This window comes from Diabrotica undecimpunctata, chromosome 9 (genome assembly GCF_040954645.1).
Source record: "Diabrotica undecimpunctata isolate CICGRU chromosome 9, icDiaUnde3, whole genome shotgun sequence".
Lineage (NCBI taxonomy): Eukaryota > Metazoa > Arthropoda > Insecta > Coleoptera > Chrysomelidae > Diabrotica > Diabrotica undecimpunctata.
The window spans coordinates 91,744,301-91,763,729 of NC_092811.1; the positions used below are offsets into that span (position 1 = coordinate 91,744,301).

General features: G+C 32.4%; 1 protein-coding gene across 3 annotated transcripts in view; it reads left to right on the forward strand.

The window, feature by feature from the left end:
- The window catches only part of LOC140450289 (uncharacterized), a 194,271-nt gene that overhangs the window by 63,014 nt on the left and 111,828 nt on the right, over positions 1-19,429 (forward strand). The window lies entirely within an intron of this gene.

Genomic DNA, 19,429 nt, shown 5'->3' on the forward strand with positions numbered 1-19,429 from the left:
ATGTTTTGTAATAAGTAATGAAACTATCGACCAGTAAAGGTAAACACTTTTATATTAGGTGTAACACTTGTGTATTAGGTGCTAACAACTACTCATAAAACACTTTATAGCTTTTTAAAGGACCACTTCAATTGATTTATGGTATCAAAAAGAAATTTACTGCTTATTTAATTCTAATTTGTATTACATATTTGTATTATCAAGGAACGAATAACAGTAATAAAAGATAAAAAGGTTTTAATGTTATGCCCTGATTAAAATAGAATCGTAAAATTTAATTCAGATTATGTATAAATAATCCAGCCAAATTGGGCGATTCATTGGTAATCACAAAAATAATGTGAACTATTTCTGGTACCGTTTTATCAAATAATATTACTCACATTGTAATCGTGTTTTTATTAGCAGATGTTTAAAATGAATGGCACTAAAACGTAGTTTTTATTTTCAAAAAATTCTAAATCCATTATTTTCAAGTTGTAGGTATCATAATGGGTGATTCATTTAGAGGTAGTTTTTTCGAAAAAAAAAAAAAAATGAAAAAATTAATTTTATTTGAAAATCTTTAGTATCATACAAAACAATCATTCTGTAAAATTACTTCTTAAAGACAATTTCTTTTAAATGTTGGCCGTGGCTGCGGTTAAAATGGTCAATTCTGAAGTTCCAATTCTCGCTGACCCGTTCGAGTATTTCGATTGGTATTTGACTAATGAGTCTAGTTTATATTGGCATCCAATGCCTCAGTCGTAGTCCGTTTATTTATGTAGACTTTAAATTTTACGTAGCCCTAAAGGAAATAGTCTAGAGGTGTGATGTCACAGGATCTAGGCGGCCAATTCATTGGTGAGAAGCGTAAAATAAATTGTTCACCGAATCGTTCTCGCAGTAAAGCCATGCTTTTACGGGCTGTATGGCTGACGCATCTTGTTGGAGCGAAATCTCGTCAAGACCACGAGCGTCAATTTCATGCACCAAATAGTCCGTTATCATGGCGCGATAACGGTCTACATCCACAGTAACATTCTGCCGGCTCTGTTTTAAAGAAATATGGATACTGAAACCATAAACATCCAAAGAGGAGTTAGACAAGGTTGTATACTATCACCATTATTATTCAACTTGTACTCAGAGGACATCTTTGCACATGCTCTAGATGAAGCACAAGAAGGAATAAAAGTCAATGGAAAAATCGTGAACAATATAAGGTATGCCGATGATACAGTACTGATTGCTGGCAGTGAAGAAGAACTACAAATTTTGTTAACCAAAGTAGTGCGAGAAGGAGAACTATACGGCCTTAAGGTGAATGTAAAAAAAACCAAAACAATGGTAATTTGAATAAAACACACACCAGTTATAAACATGCTAGTCAACAAAAATCTAGTTGAACAACTGAAAAAGTTTAAGTATCTAGGCTGTTGGATACATGAAACCTTAGACCAAGAACAAGAGGTTAAATGTAGAATAGAACAGGCAAGAAACACCTTCTTAAAGATGCAACAGTTACTCACTACCCGTAATCTTGATTTGTCCCTACGATACCGCATGATAAAATGTTATGTATATAGTGTACCATTACACGGTGTGGAAGCTTGGACGTTAACAGTCAGCTCGTTACGACGTTTAGAGAGCTTTGAGATGTGGGTATTTCGTCGTATGCTGAAAATTCCATGGACCGACCGCGTTAGAAATGAAGAAGTTTTAAGGTGTATGAACAGAGAACGTGAACTCACAGAAATTGTCAAGAAGCGTAAAACGTCTTATCTTGGACACATATTTAGACACGACAGGTATAACTTCCTTCAGCTTATTATAGAAGGGAAAATAGAAGGCAGACGCGGCCTGGGTAGACGACAAAAGACCTGGCTGCGCAACATCAAAGATTGGATAGGATTAGGCTTTCAAAGTTTAATAAGGAAAGCCCAAAATAGGGAAGACTTTGCAAAGGTCATCGCCAACCTTCGTTAAGAAGACGGCACCTAAAGAAGAAGATGGACCGACAATTCCACCGGCACATAAACCACACCAAATAGTTGTTTTTTCTGAACATAATGGCAACTCTTGAACCTTCTTGGGTTGCTCATCACCCTAAATATAGGCATTTTGTTTATTCACGTACCCATTAAGCCAAAAATGAGCCTCATTGGAATACAATTTTTTTCGAAAACAGATTAGGATATTCTACAAGCTTATCAAGAGCTCATCGACTTAAACGGTGACGACTCGGAAGGTCGGTCGGCTTCAGATCATGCACTAATTGAATTTTGTATGCTTTTAAACCAAGATCCGTACGTAAAATATGTACACTCTCCGCTACCGCCGCTATACTTCCTTCAGTACGTGCTGAATGTAGTCTATTTGGACGCATGTTATCCAATAAGAAAAACTGGTTTTCAAATTTACTGATGGTATAGTGAATTGTGCGTTCAGTAGACCGATTATGTGGACCATAAGTTGCTCTCAGCGCACAAAACACGTTCCTCGTAGAACGCACATTTTCGTAATACAGCTGAATAATTTCTAGACGCTGTGCTGGTCTAAGTATTTCCCTGAAGAAATGCAACAATACTGGAAAAAATCGCAATATCAGGTGGCACGATTCATGCAGAATATCCTATTAAATCCACACCAAAAAAAGTACCTCTAAATGAATCACCAGTTACATGTAGGTATAGGTTCTTATACATATATGTAACTTTTGCCAAAACTAATCCCTTCTATTATCTCCCTAACGGAGAGCTTCTCAAACTACTTTATTTATTTATAAAAGCTAATTAAAAGATACTGAAGCATGGAACACATCTAACCTATATGGAAAGATACCAGAGACTTCAGACGATGTCAGTTTGGCTGCTGGTGTTACATTTTAACAATTTCTTTGTGTAAAAATCTCCAGAGAATCTTTAAAATGGCAAACGTTTTGTAGTTAATATTGCCCCGATTCTTATTTTTTTTTTTGCTGGGTAAACTAACTTTATACAATCTTAAGTATATTTTCAAATTTGCCACATTCCGACTATCAATATTTATTGTAAGCATATGCGCCATAAAAAGAAATTTCAATGCAAACATAATAAAGATTAATACACGTTAATAAACTTAGGAAAAACAGGAAAAAATGTTGAAAGTTTACTTTTTGCTTGACTAATTTTATCCATAATTATTTTGTTTACGAAAGTTAAACATCATGTTGTCTTGTAAAGAAAACAATGTTATTTTTAGATAATTGCATCCAATTTTATTAGTTTAGAGTAGAGATGAGCTAAAACTGAAAGATTGGTATCATAGGAAACGATTCCTTCACAGGAATCGAAGAATTTATTTCTTTACACGAGACTGGAATAAAACATAAGATTTGAAAAATATAAGATAACATTTTTAATAAAATTTTAAATCAATTAGGTGAAACCACTACTTAAAATTAAATCTTAAGTAGAATAAAAGGAAAAAGTGGTCAGAAAATATAAATTGTATCACATAACGTACCAAATTGGAACGACACAATAAATTACTAAAGTAGAAACCCTCAATTTAGAAGAGTGATTTTATAGTTTAAACGCCGAATATCCTCAAATTTAAATGTACACAGCGGCCCTCGAAAACTGCCTGTTTTCTCGATTGCAATTTGCGTTTCCTCATAAGAAATTACAGAATATATAAAGTAGTATATTTATTTGTGCTTCTCTATAGTAGACTTGACCAGAAGTTGTCTTACAGTGTAGCCAATTCTTGTTCACAAGTAGTAATTATGGTCATACAAAACCTATATTCTTCCACGCAGCGATTATTACCGTCATAAAAATACAAAAAACCTTATTTTTTCAATAGTAAAAATTAAGCACAAAATTGTAATGAAATAAATTTTATTTATATGTTCCGTTTCGTTACATATTTAAATTTATAAAATAAAAATCGATATTTTAAAACAATATTTTTCAATCGTTTGGCAACTTTGGAATTAGCGACGGAACCCCGTTTCAATTCAGATCCACAGAAAACCGTAAAACTAGTTTTTGTCGAGCGAGTGCCCATCAACAATAGGTTAGTTACATTGGCGTTTCTGAGGGTAGGATATTTTATGCGACAAGTTTGTGTTATTGATAAAACGTGTTATTGATAATACGAGTGTTATAGTTTGTCGTTTTATAGTAAATTTTTAGTTATATTCTGTGATTATTTGGTTTGAGTTTTATTGGAGTTGGACGAAAAACCGAGTTGTTCCAAGAGAAGACTGCAAAATTCTGATGTTGATTCCAAAAATGAAATGCCGCAAAAGAGACGGAAAATGTTAACGTCCGAAGAGAAGGTAATAATATGAAACGTTTATGAAGGAATTGTCGGCAGAAAAATGGAATTAAAGCCAAGCGGTCGACATTTGTAGCAGTTTAACAAAAGTATCCGTTAGCTGTATTTATCGTGTACTTAAAAATACATCGGAAAATAAAAAGCAAGAAAAAGGTAAAACTAGAGGTAGGAAAAGCATTGTTTTGGATGACGAGACAAGGAATATTATACGTCGAAAAATTCATTCATTTTATTTTCGGAGTGAAATTCCAACACTGAAAAATATTTCTCAAGAGCTCGAAAACGATGACTCCTTACCCAAGGTATCTCGTAGAGTCTTAACCAGGACCATGCGTGAAATGAACTTTCGATATGTAAAAGTCAACAGAAAAAGTATGCTATTAGAAAAAAATAAAATTATTGTGCGGAGAAGAAAATATTTAGAAGAAATACGCAAAATTCGCAGCACTGGACGCAAAATATGTTATTTGGATGAAACCTGGATTAACCAAGGTTGGAAAAGGTCATACAATTGGAAAAGTTATGCAAGATTTAAATGTCAAAAGTAAACGCGAAGCATTTATAAAAGGCTGATATACAGGATTAAAAGCTCCATCAGGAAAGGGACGGCGTTTAATCGTCACCCATATAGGAAGTGATACAGGGTTTCTTGATGATGGTTTTCTTCAATTTGAGTCGAAAAAAATAGGTGATTATTAAAGAAATTGAAAGGGAGGATTCAAGAATGGCTTACAGAAAAGGGGATTGAATACGAAGAATCAATGCTCAAAATTTAGCTACTTGACATTGCACGGTTAAGGAAAATTAAATATCTTAAATATGCTGTAGATGAAACTGCAAAAGATTATGGTGTCAAAGTTCTGCGTCTACCACCTTATCATTGCGAACTTAATCCCATTGAACTTATCTGGGAGCAAGTGAAAGGAGAAGTAGCACGCAATAACAAAACGTTCAAATTAAACGAAATTAAGAAACTTTTGATTAAAGCAATCCTCCATGTAACTCCAGAGAAATGGGCTAAATGTATAGGCCACATAATTAAAGAAGAACATCGTATGTGGGAACTTGACACTCATATCAAAGTTTTACTAGAGCCAATTATAATTACACCAGGTGGTGAAGATAATGACAGCGATAGCAGCACTGCATCTTCAGGTTTAGACAGCGAATAATATTTTCTAATAGTTTAATAAGAACATCAGCATAAAAAAAAACCAAAAACAAAAAAAAAACGAGAAGAACATAGTAAGTGTGTATAGTGTTTGTGTTTAAACACATCAAACATTATTTTTATTTTGTTTTTATAGAATTTTATTTTGTTTTATAGGATTTTATTTTGTTTTATTTTATACTGTTTAAGTGTTTTGTTCATTTTATTTAATAAGACAATATGGCTCTTGGCGAACACCCATTTAAAAAAAGTATCGCGCCACAAGACATACCTCTGGGGTGGTGTGGAAACTGTCTTAAAATTTGTTTTAAAACAATTTCATTGTGTAACTCTTTAAGGACGGGTCACGTCAAAAGACGTTTTAGCGTAACTTCCGCGACAGCCGGTTGGTATCAGTAAACTTTCTGCAAAATTACTTCTTTTTTATAGCTTTTTGTTTGTGGCATTCTGTATTTTTAGGGGAATGTAGGGAATGAGCCACAAAATATTTATTCATATGTTTATTTATTGACGTTTCGATCTCTATATCCAGAGAACGTTTTCAATTATACAAATGATAGTACTATTTATTTTCTATGGCTTTTCGCTTGTCGTTCTGTATTTTTAGAAATAATGTTTTGAATAAGCCACAATATATTTATTCAAATGTTTAATTTACGGACGTTTCGATCTCTATAAGGAGACCGTTTTCAAACATACAAATGACAGATATATTTATTTTTCTATAGCTGCTTGTTTGTGGCATTCTGTATTTTTAGGGAGAAGGTTGGACATAACCCACAATATATCTATTTACATGTTTAATACATTGACGTTTCGATCTCTATTCCGTTTTTAAAGATAGAAAAAAAAAAGAAAATAAACAATATAAGATTATAAAAATATATAATAATAAACAAATAAAATAAATATAAATATCATTTATATCTTTGAAAGCGGTCTTTGGATATAGAGATTGAAACGTCAGTAAAAACTTGTAAATAAATATATTGTGGCCTATTTCGAACATTAATATTTGAAAAATAAAATATAATTAACGTTAAAATAAAAGTAAGTGTACGTCACTGGATTTCCAAACAGCTTTCCGCATTTCTGGGCCTTTAAACGATGACTCACTCTCTCAAATAGTGAAATTATACTTATAAAAGGAGTCGATCCAGAGTATTGAGCCACTATTAATGCATCGGATCACTAAAAGAAACGATTTGAAAAAGCTCTGGTTGTTAGAGGTAATGATGCAAATAATTAAGTTTCTTGTAAGACCTAACCTTGATTTATGCAGTTTATTGATAAATATCGTTTAAATTCGTTTGTTTTATCCAAGTTCCAAGTGTTTACTTGGAATTTTAATGCAGTATGAATAAATGAAAATTCTAGATAAAAGTCAAGTATTACAAAAAGTTAAGAAGTAGATGACCAAAATCAAATAATAGAAGATAATCTATGTAAAATATATAAGTGAAAAATAATTGGCTTAATAAGCCACGATCTACAGAGATTTCTTTAATTAATACACCAAAGTAACTAGAGGATACAAAGAAAAAAAAATGGCAAGACATAATTCGATTTTATTAAATGTGTAACGATCACAGAAATACCCTTCTCGTTACAGTCTTACATCAAAAATGCTATAATGAGCAACATGATGTTTTGGTGTACTCCTCCTCCAGTTTTCTAAGCATATCACGATCAGATTATGGTGATATTGATATTGGGGTTCCTCAGGGTTCAATACTGGGGCCATTATTATTCTTATGCTATATTAATGATATGCCCAGATATATTAGTTCAAATAACATATTTATGTATGCAGATGACACAATTATTGCTATATTAGAAGATTTTACAGAGTGGTGTAAAAAAATGCTTTGATCGTTAATTCTAAAAAAACCACAAGCATACAATTCTCCTATAGATCAAATTCAAGTTACCAGTTTTCTATAAAAGTAAATGATAGCCTGGTTCATTCTACAACTTCCACCAAACTTTTAGGTTTGTATCTTGATAGTAACATGAGCTGGGAATCTCAAATTAATCATGTTTGCAAAATAATAAATAGTAGTTATTACGCAATATTGCAATTAAAAAGTTTTCTTAAAATGGAACAGTTATTGAATGTTTATTATGTAATTATGTATTCTCACTTGGCCTTCAATATAAATCTTTGGGGTAGTGCTGTGAATGCTACAAGAGTGTTTATCTCTCAGAAAAGGATAATTCGGTTAATTTTTAATTTACCATATAGGCATTTTATGTCGACAATATTTTTAAAAAAATACAACATTTTAACAGCACCCTCTATATATATTTTTAAATGTATACTACATATAAAAGTCAATATAACTACTTTTAATTTAAACTCTGATTATCACTAGTACTCAACTATAAGTATGACTTCATCAGAGTACCAAAACATAATACAGCACGATTTAAAAATCCCAGTATTATATGGGTATAAGACTTTTCAATAATCTTCCCAGCAGTATTAAATCTGAAACGAATTTAAATAAATTTCGAAGTAAATTAAAATCTTTTCCATTGCAAAATTGTTTCTAGTGCAAGTGAATATCTGGGTGATGTAAATAATTAATCCTATGTACTTTCTATCTTTCAATTCTGAAATTGTGATGTTTTACAAATATTTATATTTTTTACTCGACTTGTCCTATATCATGTAAATGATCTTTTAGGATGAATAAATTGCTTATGAATAAAATACTGCTTTTATATTTTTTTTATTTATTCCATGTTTTTTCACTTGTACCAAGAGCATTGAAAGTGGTACACTATCGTATGCCTTTGTCAGATCTATAAAATCTACAGGAGTTGAAATATTGTAGGCTAATCTTTTCTTCATAACCTGCTTTAGAGAAAATATGCTGCCTATACAGGATCTACCTGCACGAAAGCCATTTTGTTCTTGTACATCTATCACGTTTTTTTAATTGTATTTTTTATTATTTTTCCATAGAGTCTTAAGAGTGAATTTATGACACTTAGCCCCCTGTAGTTTGAACAATTCTTTCTATCTCCTTTTTTGTAGATGTTGTTAATATGTGCTTCTGTCCTCTCCGGTAGTAATTCATGTCCTTTATAGAATAAGGTGAAAATATACGCTAGTAATTTCCGCAATACTTGTGAGCTATATTTTAATAATTCATTCGGTGTACCTTGTTGTCCGCCTGCTTTACGATTTTTTAAATTTCGTATTCCATCTTCGATTTCCTGTACTTTTATTTCATCGTATTCCCCTTCATATGTTGTTGTAATGGTGTTCGTGAATTGCGGTCTTGTTTCAGTCAAAAGTTGTGATTAATGTTCGATCCAAGATCTTTCTTCTATTAAATCTATCTTAGTCATTTTTTTTCTGTTTTATTCTCACGTTTTTTACCGTTTTCCATGATTGTCTTTATCTTGTTGACCCTATATATTTGTTGAGACCTTCGCATTTACTTTTCCAAGAAACATTTTTTGCTTTAGTTACTAGATTTTTTACTTCTATGTTTGATCTTGCGTACGTTCGTCTTTCATCTGGGTCATTTTTTTGCACACTTTTGATATGCTTTTTTCTTGTTGTGTACTGCAAAAGAGATGTAATTTGTCCACCACAATGGAGTATCCTTTTTGTTTCTTTAGATCGTGCCTAGTGCTTCATAAGCTGCTTCATTGACTTTATTTATTATCTCTTGATAGGTATTCGGCTACGTTAAGCTTTGCAGACGATCAAGTAGTGATTGCACAAGACCAAGAAGACCTCAGTTACATGATGAAGAAACTAGAAGAAAAATATACCAAGGCTGGCCTAGATATTAACTTCGCGAAAACCGAGTACCTACAAGTGAAGACGACATAGAAGATCTACAGATTGACGACAATGTAACAATCAAAGGAAACGATAAATTCAAATACTTGTGGTTTATATTCACGAAAAAGGCAACAACAGAGGAAGAAATTAAGCAAAGATTAGGACAAACAAGAACAGCAATCTGACAACTTAACGCAGTATTGTGGGATAGATACCTAAATATGAAGACAAAAACACAGATTTATAAAACATTAGTGCGAAGTATTATGACATATGGGGCTGAAAATTGGATTATAAACAAGAAAAACAGCAGTAAGATAGTAGCAACAGATATGGAATGCCTGCGAAGATGCTGCAGATTAACAAGAATGAAAGAACATCAATAGAAACAGACATACTAATATATATATATATATATATATATATATATATATATATATATATATATATATATTATATATATATATATATATATTATATATATATATATATATAATATATATATATTATATATTATATATATATTATATATATATATATATATATATATATATATATATATATATATATATATATATATATATAGAACAAAAAAGATTAAAGTGGTATGGACATGACAGGACATTAAGAAGAATGATGCGCATACCTTGGGTGGATAGAGTTCGAAACGATGACGTCCTTAAGAGAGCCGGCGTGGAAAGAGAACTCTTTAAATTAATTAAAAAACGCAAGATTGGTTACCTTGGGCACATATTGAGAGGAGCAAAATATGAAATACCACAGTTAATCCTACAAGGGAAGATCGAAGGTAGGAGAGGAGCCGGCCGCAAACAATTATCCTGGTTAAGAAATATTAAAGAATGGACAGGAATACACAATACAGGCGAGCTGTGTCACGCCGCCAAGAACAGAATTCTAGTAATGAGATAGTCGCCTACGCACTTTGGTGTATAGCATGTTAAGAAGAAGGACATGTAAAAAGAACTAGCGACAGCAGATGGATAAAGAGAATAACCGAATGGAGATCCATAGGATAGAGGAAAAGAGTCCCCGAAAATCCTGGACGAACGAAGTATGAGTAAACGATGGAGAATGGGACAACAGAGAGAGATGGAAACGGTTAAGCGAGGGAAGGCAGTGAATACTGTAGAATCCCTGAATACATATATATATATATATATATATATATATATATATATATATATATATATATATATATATATATATATATATATATATAGGTATTCGGGGCTAAGGTGTAGGTCAGGTTTGATACTTTTTGGCTAAGCCTTAACTTATATAAAAATGATGTTGAGCCATTTCGCAGTGGCCATTTCGCAGTGCATCAATATTTATTTGGGTGGATTTATTTTCAGCTTTAATTGTACTGGTTGGTTGTCATTCAGGTGTAGTGGTAACATTTTGATCTTACCATATAGTGGTCAGTTCCGCACTCCAGTCCTATTAACACTCTTACGTCTTCTACTTATATGTGTGTTTCTTCTGGACAATACATTATATATATATATATATATATATATATATATATATATATATATATATATATATATATATATATATATATATATATATATATATATAGAAAGCAAAAAAGTTAATCTTTGCAGGTTAGTTAGACAGTAAAGTTTTAAATATTGGGAAAATCTGCAATAAAAATCTCAATGTGTATCGATTGTGGGGCGTAACGTTTTCGTGAATGTGTATTCACTTGTCAAATATTAGTTGTAATACCCACACGCTGAATTATAGAGTTCTGTTCTTCAGTTCAGAAGAAATAATGTGTATTCCAATGACAATGGTATCTAGTGTTGGTGAATTGTACCTGTGTAGTGATAACTGTACCGCCCAGAACACAAATTATGCCATAAATAGATTGTTGCTGGTCTTACTTGATTCTAGCACCTAACTTTTCTAGATTCCAGATTCTAACTCCTATTTTTCTTACGAGAAATATTTTTGTCTTCCTCTTTCTTCGTTAACCGATATTAATTCATTCCTAAATATAGATATCTCGCAATTGATTTTATTTCTCTCCTTACTAAGCCAATCTCATCCAATGTTTGCTCACCACTGCTTTAACGTCGCCTACTCATCTCATTGGAGTTCTCCATGTGGTTTGTTTCGTGTCTCTTGGTCTTCACTCCAGGGTTCTCTGTGTCCATCTGTTATCATCATATATGACTATGTGACCATCCCATTTCATTTTTACCACCTTCTTCGCTATATCTTTGACTTTTGTTTTCGGTCTTATTTCGGTATATCTAAACTTGTCTCTCTGTATTTATGACTCTCTCATTATTGCAGACCATATTGGTTGGTAACCATTATTGAAAACCTTATAAATAACATGCATCATCTATAAAATAAGAAAGATGGCGTCGAATAACAGTATAGATATTAAATTTAAACATAAATATGAATCAAAATAATGGTAATCAGTCGACACTCTGTGGCTGTCAACCTGCACATAAACAACGAAACACTGGAACAAGTTTTGCTGTTTAAGTGTACACACGCTAACATTTATTTCAAATAATATTTAAACAAGGAGGTTATTATTCTGATCAGAACATCCGAAATAACGTTTGCTAGACTTAAAAAATTAATGCAACAAAACCGGTACTTGGAGATACGATAAGGATTTATTAAATGCTGTATCTGGCCCATTTTGTTAAAATCTGCAGAAACTGTTCTGAATCTGAACTCTCTGCAGGTTACTTAAAATTTATGGAAAGAGCATGCTAGTAACGAAAAGGTCTTGAAAAGAGCAGGCACGAAAAAAGAAGTATCATACTGAAACCACGTGTTGAGCGGTTTACTATATCCCTTACTAGAGTGTAAGGGAGTATTGACATTTCAAAGAAGCTTAAGCGTATGTTTAATCAACGAAAAATGAACGGTTAACGTATTGACAACACATGTGACTAGAAGAAGAAACATTTGAGGAAAACGGATGCGCTATATAACTTTAAATAATGTTATCTGGCGGATTTATTAATCAAAAATATTATAATTAAAACTTGTTTTCATTGAACAATGACTATTTTTTATATTCTTGCACAATTGCCATTTCCTCTAGAAGAATATTCTTTTTAAAACTCTTAACTGTTGTTATATAAATATACCATTGTTTCTCTTTTATTTTCATTAATCTTTAAATGAAGATAATAATCTGATAAGACTTTCTAACAAACATCTCAATCAAAAAACCAAATTAAAATGTTAATCAATGACAGCTGATCTTTTTATTTTTGTTTTTATATTACGTCTTCGCACTTTGAATAATTCAGCATGACAAAATTTTAATCTCCCCTCATTTACGCTCTGATCTTTTTTGGGTTAGCTGGTCAATGTTTTTTAGTGGATTCTGAAAAACTTTTATCATAAAAAATGGGGGAAGTAGTGCTGTATAAGAATGGTTTCGTTTTATGAACGATAAAAATTAAGGACTCAAATGTGATCAATTAATGATACAGTATTGAACGAATTTATATGAACACAATTGATAATTATAAATAAACAATATTTGTTAAGTATAGACGAAGAAAAAAAGAGTGAAATATAAATTTAGTAGTAAATTGAGGCTAAAAGTGCAATAATGGACTATCGCCAATATTAGTGTTACAAAGTAGGTTTGAAAAAAGTGAAAATTAGGAAATCCACTATAAATGGAAATATGTTAGATATTACTTATTCGATAAATTTGGTTCAAAATTTCGGATAAACAACTATATTCGATTTTTTAAGGTGGAGTGGTTTACTTTGCGTTTAAATTATTTTTAATTAGTGAATGGGTTATCTTACAAAATAATACAATCGATATTACATCAAATAGTTTATTACAACAGAATGTATATAAAAACATTAGAAGTTATAATCTATTTCTAATGAGTGTAGAGTAATAAAATCTCATGAAGTATTCAAAAGCGCTACAGGGTAATCCGTCAATAATCCGTCAATAAATTCCGTCCGCATTGCAAAATTCTGTCGTTTCATAAAGAGCAGGTAGGTATCACCCTGTTTTAAGGGATTAGTCCATTGTTATCGACAGATAAACACTGAGCCAGAGGCGCGCTAGTGGGTTAATTGACAAAAGAATATGCATTCTTAAAAATCATATTAAAGGAAATAAAAATGTAATACAGCAGAACAGTGTTATTAAAAAAATATAAAATGTAACAATAAAATATATACGAACCGAAATCGGGAAATACTCACAAACACACACGAATGAACTTTACATATTGAAACACTTGTGGGGAGTTTAAATCAATTTATTCACAAAAACTACAAAAACTTTACTGGATACGTTATTACAATTCTACATCACTATAGTCTTCATCCGAAGAACTGTCATCATCCCCTGGTGTTATAATTATAGGGTCAACCACCTGATCGACCAAGTTGTCCAGTTCCCACATTTTATCTTCCTCTTTTAAAACATGCTGGATTGCTTTTTGCCAGTTTTCTGATGTGATTTCCATAATGGCTTGATCAAACAATACCTTGACATCTTTCATTTTAAATGTGGTATTGTGCCTTGCAACATATCCTTTAACTTGTGCCCATATAAGTTCTATGGGATTTAATTCGCAATGATATGGCGGTAGGCGTAGCACAGTTACTTTATACTTTTCTGCTACATCTTCTACGGCATATTTTATGAAGCGAGATTTATGTTGTTTTACTACGGCTAGTAGTTCCTTCTTTATTGAATTCGTCTCAAACTGAATACCTTTATTTGACAGCCAGTTAATAATTTCTTGCTTTCTCCAAGCTGAAGTTGGTACCTTCTCTATGCGCCTTGAATGGTAGCTTGCATTATCCATAACCACGACCGAATCAGCTGGAAGAAATTTTAACATTTCCCCGAAGTAGTCTTCGAAGACATCCGAATTCATGTCCTCATGATAATCTCCCGTCCGACACGACTCAAAGCTTAACAAACCTTCTTTTAAAAATCCTTCTTCGCTTCCAATGTGAGCAATTATAAGCCTTTTCCCTTTTCCCGAAGGCACTTTAATACCCGTCGAAAGGCTTTCTATGAAAGCTTGGCGAGCACTTGTTACATTTTTATCTTGCCACATTTTTTGGACTATATAACCTTCGTTTATCCACGTCTTATCAAGATAAAAAATTTTCTTGTGCTCTCTGCGGTACTGTTTTATAGTTCTCAAATATTTTCGTCTCCAGCAAATGATTTCATCACTTTCCAGTAATAGTGCCTTTCGATTGTGCTTTTCCCAGGAAAAATTCATACTTTTTAAAGTTTTCCATAAAAGTTTTCTGGATATCAAACGAATATCGTTATCTTGGCTTATCTCCATTAGTATTTTGTCAAGGGTGGGTATTTCCTTTTTAAAATAAAACGAATGAACTTTTCTTCGAATGTCACGTTTGGTGTCTTCACCTAAGATTTTTATTGGTCTTCCTGATTTTCTCTTGCATGGACTTAACTGGCCTGATATCTTTCTTTCTCGCAATAATTTAAAAATCGTGGACTGTCCAATTCCAGTCATTCGGGCACATCGCTCAACACTTTCTTGCACAGACAAACTAGGGTGATCGTGTTTTATGCAATCATATACATTTAAAATTATAACTTTTTCACTAACAGATAGCGGAGAATTTTTTACACCTCTTTTCTTTGGAGTAAATGTCGCCATTTTATAACTTTTTCACTATTTCTATATCACAATATTACTGTACGTTTAATTGGTGTAGTAACAATTACTAACTCGAATGTCGAATGTCGAATGATAATAATAAAATAAAAGAGGGATTATAATGAAAGTGTAAGTAAAACCTCATTACGCGTTATTAGCCTTCATGTTGATTTATTTTAGTTCTTAGTAATATTAGGAGGTGCGTCATACCCTTATCAGTTTCTTCTAATGCTTTTATTCGTTCAGTAAGGAAGTGAATTTGTTTTTATAAATAAAAATGTAATTAGCTTTAATGACCATATAATGGAATACGAGTTTGAAGAATAAGTTAATCGAAAAATTAAATAAAATTGGTTATCACAAAATATCCAAAATATGATATTTTGAGGTACATCAATTTTTGACGACGAAGTTGACATCCGTCCATTTGCCTATGCCCATGACGACACCGAAATTCAGGCAAATTTTATGACACTTCATGATTTATTACTCTACACTCATTTGAAACCAATTATAGAATCTCTAATTATTCTCTTCGTCGTCAAATGGGCCAATTATTTCACCTTTGGCTGCTTTAGCTGAAAATCTCAGGTTTTTGTAAAATGCATGGTATATAGTGGGTATCAGTTCCATTAAATGAAGACTTTTTTCTTAGCTTCATTAATGGTATTACTATTTGGATACAGAAGTGTAAATTCCATTATATTATTGAAAACAAATTACCTTTTATTAAGATCCACTGTTTCAAAATAATTATCTTCATTGTTTGAGTACTCGAGATTTAGCCATATGGCTCACACTCCCTCTAAGGGGAAAATTCACTCATCCAAGACACCTACATTATCAAAAGGATTGAGCTCTGGTGGGACTCTTTTCGTGTTATCGAGGCCTAGGTGACTTGGTTTGCTGGAGTATCTCCCAAAAATGTTCGTACACATCTGGAGGTCACGAGGAGTACAGCTTTCTGCATGGCCTTATAAAGATGTTCATTTAGACCTAGCTGTTTTATGTTCTCTGTGAGGTTTTTGGGAATAACACCAGTAGTAGATAGAATAATAGGTACTGTCTGGGTACTTTCCATTCTCCATTGTCTCCTGATTTGTATTTCTAGATCTCTGTACTTGGCGATCTTTTCGTTGTATTTAACACGTAAATTATTGGTGTTGGGTATCGCCACATCAATAAGTGTTTTTTGCCTAGTAAGTTTATTAACTAGTATGAGATCCGGTCTATTATGCGCCACCAGCTAGTACTTGGTGGATAATCTTTCCTACTGAGTCATGGCGTTCTTTATAATCAGTACCGACAAATGCCTGGCAGCCACCGGTAAGATGTTGTATGGTTTCTTGGGCTTGGCATCCATATCGGCATTTTTTATTTTGAACTTGAGGATCTTTTACAATATTTCAGGTAATTTTTAGTTGGAATAACCTGATCCTGAATGGCAAGTAGGAATCCCTGTCTTGGGAAACATCTTTCCTGATGTCAACCAATAGTTCGACGCTGTATTGTCGACATATAATTGGCTGATCTCATTGAGATGTCGCCCATGCAGAGGTTTACTCATCCAGGTGCGCATTTTTTCTTGTTGAGCCAGGTGGTTTATGCGCATTTCTTGTTACCTTAGTGTAAGCGACGTTGTATCATCTACTGCGCAAAGTGCTCGATGTAAACTAGATGTCTCAGCCTGTACCTGAAAATAAGTTCTTAAATAATTGATGGATTCGACCGTTACTTGATGGAAATTCATTTTATGTAACAATAAAACACTGAAAACTTTGTTTTCAAAACTTCCACAAAATTTATTTTAAATTCTTATCACTACAGCTGTTTCGGCTAATTCCCTTTCTCAAGTGATCTGTTTTTGGTATGGGTTTACACTTTGTAGTCTCTAATGAAATAGGTTGAGGAGGAGAGAAGCGTTTTAAAACACAGATATAATTCTGAATGACCAGCTTGAGACAAACAGTTCTCCCCTCCTCAACCTATTTCATTAGAGACTATAAAGTGTAAACCCATACCAAAAACAGATCACTTGAGAAAGGCAATTAGCCGAAACAGCTGTAGTGATAAGAATTTAAAATAAATTTTGTGGAAGTTTTGAAAACAAAGTTTTCAGTGTTTTATCGTTATTGTTATTCTTAATTTAACAATTTGTTTATCCAATTGCTCACCTATATTCATAAGTAGTCCTCTTCCCCCTTGATACCGCGGTAATGTTGTTCTCTATACTGCACTGCGTGGATGATGTTTTGCGCCTTTGTGAGAAGTGTTCTTACTTTCCGCTGAAGACCCTCTATATCCGTTTTTGACCACTTTATTATACCAAACGAGTAGCTCTGCGCGGAAAAGGCGTACTTATTTAATGCCTTAAACACATTTTTACTATTAAGATATGACCGATTTAGTTCTCTTACTCTTCGCACGAACTCCGAAGTTAGTTCAGTTTTCATTTGTTTATGGTCAATTTTCCGCGCTTGTTTTACTCCGAGATATTTGTACATATCATTTTCACCCATTGCCTCGAGGTTTTGGCCATCTTGCATATCGAAACCTCCGGGCTGAACCTTTCCTCTGACTATATTTAGTATACGGCACTTGTCTAGTCCAAAATGCATACTGATATCATTCGAGAAATTTTCTACAGTTTTTAGCATCTGATCTAGGTAGTCTCGAGTGGAAGCTATTAATTTTAAATCATCCATATACAACAGATGATTTAGCTTTGCCACAATAGTGTTGTTATTTTTGATGCTAAATCCTGAGTCAGTGGAGTATATATATATATATATATATATATATATATATATATATATATATATATATATATATATTAATATTCCGCAACAAAAACAAAAGTAACTGGGGCTGTAATCCAGATATAATTTTCTAGACCAGAAATTATATATATATCTTTGTCTAGAACCGATGATTTTTCTGATTATTTTCATTTCCTCTTTTTTTATGTCTTCTGGATCGTATTTTTTGGTGAGGGTTATTGTCTTGCTTATACATAAGAAGAGGGGTTTGATACCGTTTGTTGTGATTTGTATCTTTTCTACAACATAAGTAGCGAGCCGTAGGATGGGACTGGCTGAATAAGAAGACTTGGATTGAAGTATCCTTTGTCGAAAGTATTTTTTCTAAGTCGAACTTGTAGTAAATAATATTTTATTATTTTAAAGCACTTTATTTTATGTAGCACAATTACAAAAATACTTTGTTCAAAAGTTATTTTATTGCTGTATATGAAGAACGTTTTGAGACGCGAATATATAATGCCTTTTGGGGCGTACTGCCTGGCTTGTTATTCGATTATAGAATGCTTTCAGTGTTGCTCCAATCCAACCATTTATAGGAAAAAAGCAAACTGTCAATCTCAACAGTTTCAATGGTTTTTAACGAAATTTCTTAAAGTGAGTTATTTCTTAACATAATTTCAGCAATAATCCATTTTTTTGTCATATATCGAAGAAAATGTAAAATAAAACAATAAAATGAATGATTTATTACCTTATTTTCTTTCCTAACTTAGTTCTAATGTCTCTTAGTACAATATTTTTATTAAATTTTGGTATTTTGTCGAACACTTCTTTATGCTTTTCCTTTTCTAAAAATTGTTGCTGTTTGTTTACTTTCTTATACTTGTTTTTCTGCGATTTTCAAAAAACAATATTAAGAATAAGAGTAGCTAGAGGCATGCAAAGTTATCTTATCTACATATCATTTATCACTGGAGTTGATTATCACTTTAAAGAGGGTCTGGATTTCTTCACTTTCCCCTAGCTTAGATTTTACTCTGATTAGTACCTATTTCTTGCATTCATTCAGTGTGTTGATTAATTATAATCGTCGACAATAAAGTTTGTTTTCCAAGCTTATTACACGCTAGATGGATACCCACTGAAATAGTCACTGATTTAGAGAAATTTTTTCATTAGGTTCAACGTCATGCAGCAGATGCTTAGTTTTATTACAAACTGAAACAAAAACTCAACAGGTGATGTAAGCTGTTGTATTTAAAAGGATAAAACTTAATTCAACGTTTAACGTTTCGCGGTTATTCTACTTTAAAAACAGCTGAACCAAAGAAATAAACAGTTATAATTTTTTAATCTAAGTAAGGGAATGGAAATAAAGTATAAAGATAAGGGGGTGAAAAAGAGTCGAGAATAAAAGCATTAAGAAAATTAAAAGGAACATTTTCCAAAAGGGTTGTTTAGATATTTTTTTCATTGACATTAAATGTTTATTGTAATCTGTTCGGAAACAAACAAACTATGTGTATAATGTTCGTATAATAAAATAGGTAGAATTGCCCAACGGCGATCACCGAAGTAAGACATACAGGGTGAGTTTTTAGTGCGACATTGGTCGATAATTCCGTTGTGCTACAGAATATCCAAAAAATGTATGTAAAACAAATGAAGACAATACTATCTAGGCTTTAAAAATATG